Raw genomic sequence first — 4,908 nt, 5'->3', positions numbered from 1 at the left:
CAATGGTGTTTATTTTTTTTTTTTCCTGTATACAAAATTTTACTAAAGGAGTGCTTGATTTCAATATGTAGTACTTATCTATCTTTTAGCAAATTGGATTAAGATGGAACTTTTAGCAGGTCATTTTTTGATTTTCTCAATAGTTATTTAATGTCACGGGAAAAACCACCGACAAATTACAAAAACCTCTAAAAATGGGATTTTAATTTCTAACGCTTTGTTTATCATCATAGACAATAAACAAAATAGAGAATATAAACAAAAAATATATTTCAATATTAATTCAACTTACGGGCTATAATAAATAATAACAATATAAAATATCCAGACTGACAAACCATCTCAGCTCAGAATCGTTTTCCTTTTACAATGATATTATATCATTGAATTCAAATGTAATACAATCCATCATACATTGACCCACTTGTAACCTACTGTACAGTAGAGCGACATCCACTTACCTGCTTTTTTAAATTTGTTTTGTATACATATTATTATTTAATACCAATTAAAAACTCGAAAATTTGGTATATTTATTTAATAAAGAGTACTTGGGTGGTGTGGAAGGCTTTGCCCCCCACGGGTCTGTTTTCTGAAAATTATCTGGACCCTCCCCATAACAAATTCCTAAATACGCCACTGGTTAGGTTAGATTAGTTAGAGTAACATAACGTTGAATGATTAAACTAATATCTATTTGGTTTCGGTATACATATATTTGATATATCATTATATGATTTAATCTCCCCAACGTAGTATATACTAGCTATATTTATTGTATTATAATTTATAATAAAACCAGACAAGACTACAGATCATTTTACAGCTTCTGTAACGATAAACCTATATAATATGGTATATCTTAATATCCATATCTGTCTAGTATATTGAATTAATTTTATGTTTAAGGAATTTAATGTATGAAAAATTATCTGTTTATATACCTCCTTCTGCGACCATTGATAGCTACTCTAATTATTGTGGTTTAATTGAATCTATAGCCTTAACATTTGTCGACAGTTATTTTCTTATATTATAGCAGGTGATTTCAATCTAAATACATTTGATTGGTTTAAGGATACCTTAAGTTAAAATCATTTAGATCTACTATATCAAATTGCTTAGGTACACCACACTCCTATTGATTCTACTTAAAAATATTATGTACCTAATGTTATCAATTATTCCAAAAACCTACCAATATATAGTTTTAACAAATGTAATTTTAATGTTATTTCCAATTTTCTCTCTAACATTCACTTTGAACTAAACTTAAAAAAAAAATTCGCCTCTAATACTCAATAAAGAAATTTTATGAAATAATAAATCACTCTTTCACGATTTTTATACCTAAAATTACTATTAATGAAAAATATTCTCCCTTATGAGCTTAAAAATGTAATAGTTATCAAAAAATGTGCCCATAAAAAGTACAAAATTAGTAATCTTTATTCTTTGTTCTGACTACTTAATTTTTTTAAATCTTCTTAAGCAATGTAAACATTTTAATATCCTCAACTTATTCGCAATTTATGGCTAACATTGAAGATAATATTCAAATTAATATAAAGTTTTTTTGGAAATATGTAAATTCTCTAAAAAAAATATTACTCATATTCCTGATATTGTTTCATACAATCAAGTTTTATCTTCAAATTACCAAGAAAAAGTTCAGTTTTTTGCAAATTATTTTTCTACTGTTTATGTTGAACCTGTTAATTTAAATACTACTATCCCCAATTTGTTATCAAATAAATAGTCTTAATTTACACGAATGGTCGATTAGTGATACGGTCATACGAGATATATGAGCACTTAAACTCATTAGATGTTCATATTGGACATGGCCTTGATAGAGTACCTACTACCTGTGTTCTTGAAAAACTGTAGAAATGTTCTCGTGAAACCACTATATATAATTTGAATACCTCTAACTACCTTTTACCTTTAACTATAGCTTAGCATCATATTTCCCTCGAGTATTAATGTTAGCAAATATAATAGCAAATTTTGTTAATTTTTTTTTATGCCCGTGAAGTCTTTAAATTGAATATTTATTATGCCTTAAAAAATTGTAATTTATTCGTTTAATGTTATATATACTTATTGTAATTTATTCTAAATTTAAATTGTTTTTGTTTAAATATTTTATTTTTTGTTATTTTTTAAAATTGATTTTTATTGTGTATATTGTAATCAGTCAGATTTAACTTTTATCTATTTATAATATCTCTATTTTTTGTTAAAAGGTTCACACCCGTTAACGATTAATAAATAAATGTGTGGACTTAGGAAATGTTGGTACAATAATAATTATATTCAGGGTGATTACCAAGCATGCTTCCCCCGTTTTTGATTTAATAATAAATTCATTCAAATTTTGATGAGTTTTTTGATAAATCTAAATAAAAATTTGAACAAGTAGTTTCCGAGTTATTAAATGTGGACCTATTATTCTTAGTATACAACCTTAATTAACTCAACAATGACTTATTCGAATTTTGTTTTAGATACATCAACATTTTTAAAAAAGTAATTTAAATAACAATTTACATAAAGTCTGCGCTTCACATTTAAAAAAAAAAGTACCGACTCCTAACTATAACGATATATAAATATAAATAATTTAAAATATGATTCTTAAGTATACCTACTTAAAATTTCCAAAAATAAGAATTTGAATAAATAAATTATTAAAGGAAAAACGAGATTGAGAATGTTTGGTGAAGTTATAGATATACCTACTTGTATATTTATATTTTTCATAATCTACAAAATCAAATATATTAAGTTTTGAGTTTTTACAATCGTTAATGGTGCTATCATAGGTACGACAAACCATGATGTTTTGGTATCAAATTAAAGCTTATACAATTTCCTACAAAATCTGTTATTAAGATAACTCCGATATCTATATTTTCTAAATTTAAAAAAAACACTATAGAAGAAAAAATGTTCTCTAAATTTAATCTACAGTTGGTACCTATATTCTAAGGTTTAAAATTCAAAATTGCCCAATTACTACGTCTAAAAATAATAGGGAAAAATTGGAATTTCTACTCAAAACCAATTTTAAACTGAATTGATTTTTTTAAACTAAAAAATGAGTATCAAACTGAAGAGACTCGACATTTTCACCGAATATTCATACAACAAATTACTAAACACGAAATGATTTTCAAAATATTTCGTTTATATTTGTGTTATTCATAGGTAGGTATTTTAAATTTTCTACTTTTTTTAATTGTCTTTCGATTTATGTTATGCTGGGTGAATAACAATTATTTTTTATAGGTACAATACTCATTAAAGTGCAATTTTTTTTTTAATACTATTTTACACCAATATATAACGATTCATTGTATAACAAATAATTATTAATCACCCAAACACCTACATAAATTCTATATGCGTTGCTAATGCAACACACGGATCATATGATATAGCAGCCACTGAATTTTCTACACTATACTACATAGGTATTAGATCGCTGAACGGGTGTGTCGAGCCCACGGTCCACATGCCTACTAATACATCGAGGTAGTTAGTCCTGGTCCAAAAATAATCCATTCCAGACTACTATACGGACCAATAGGCCCGTTCGGTGACTAGCTTGAAACTGTCTTTACACCACTCATTCAGTTTTGACTTTTGGATCACAGTCTGGCTCGGTGGTCCTACGGAATCGAAGGACAGCCACCCAAATTATAGAAAATGATTTTCAATATTTTTTATAATGGAAATAATTTCTGTTATTACAAATTATTTATTTATTATAACCTAGAACAAGGACTTTCATGTGCCAAAAAATCATCAAATATGCACTTCCGCATAAAAAAATTAAAATATGTGGTTAAATATGTTAAAAGTTAAAACACTATAATTTATAGCTCTACAAATTATATTTTTTCTTTAAATATTTAATTTTAATAATTTTATATTATTTCTATAAGTAACTATAGATTTACTCACACGATAAAACGTAATACACACGCGGCGATGTTCTAGAACTAAATAATTATTTTGCTACGTATAATTTGTTATTTATTATACAAAAATAAACGTAATAAATAATTTGATATCACTTTATTGTAATCTAATCTACCCATTCACAATTAAGATAAAATGAGTCTCTATCATCTTTATGAGAAATTATATAGAAACAGTTAAATATAATGTTTGTCCTTGATTCATGAAAAATATTCACCAAAGTACCTGCTCGATTTTTGAAAAACCTCTTATGCCCCAAAATATGCTCTTATAATCAAAAATATGTCCTTTAAACCCAAAAATGTCAAAAAATGCAAAAATATGCACTATAAACGTTGAGCTTTTATTCACAAACATTGTCAAATACTCAAAAGCATTGTGTACTTACTCTGCATACCAGTGGCGTATTTAGGAATTTTGATAGGGGGGGATGAAATATATAATAATAGGTACACTCAATAAACACGAATATAATATACATTTTTAAAATCCTCCAACTTGTTGAGTTTAGTGTGGATCAAGGTGAAATAAGAATTAACACAAATTTTATAGTACCTAATAGCATTTATTATAAATTCATACTAACGACAATCCCGTGTTTATAAACAAAAAAAATAGTTATACCTAATACAAAATCCTGTTTTCTATTTTTTTAGATGCTCAGTTCATCAATAAGCTTATCTGGCATGATTATTGTATTGACCGGTGACATGCAAATAAAGCCAACACATTAAGACGACGCTACACCCGTATGTGTTGTCTCCGTCTTACACAAGCACGACATAGCAAATTGTCGTTCACTATTCTCAATAGTGTGCTGTTGGTTTTGATGGCGATAGGGTGAAATTACCTATTATCAAACTTTTAATTAAGAACATAATCTGGGTCTTAGCGTGGGCAATTTTTTAATATTTTAAT

At 26.9% G+C, this 4,908-nt stretch overlaps 1 protein-coding gene across 1 annotated transcript in view; it reads left to right on the top strand.

The window, feature by feature from the left end:
- LOC100161344 overlaps nt 1–4,908 on the top strand; it is a 44,422-nt gene that overhangs the window by 34,715 nt on the left and 4,799 nt on the right. The gene's annotated exons all lie outside the window — the stretch shown is intronic.

This window comes from Acyrthosiphon pisum, chromosome A1, assembly GCF_005508785.2.
Source record: "Acyrthosiphon pisum isolate AL4f chromosome A1, pea_aphid_22Mar2018_4r6ur, whole genome shotgun sequence".
Taxonomy (NCBI): domain Eukaryota; kingdom Metazoa; phylum Arthropoda; class Insecta; order Hemiptera; family Aphididae; genus Acyrthosiphon; species Acyrthosiphon pisum.
This window is presented reverse-complemented; position numbering and strand designations above follow the sequence as displayed.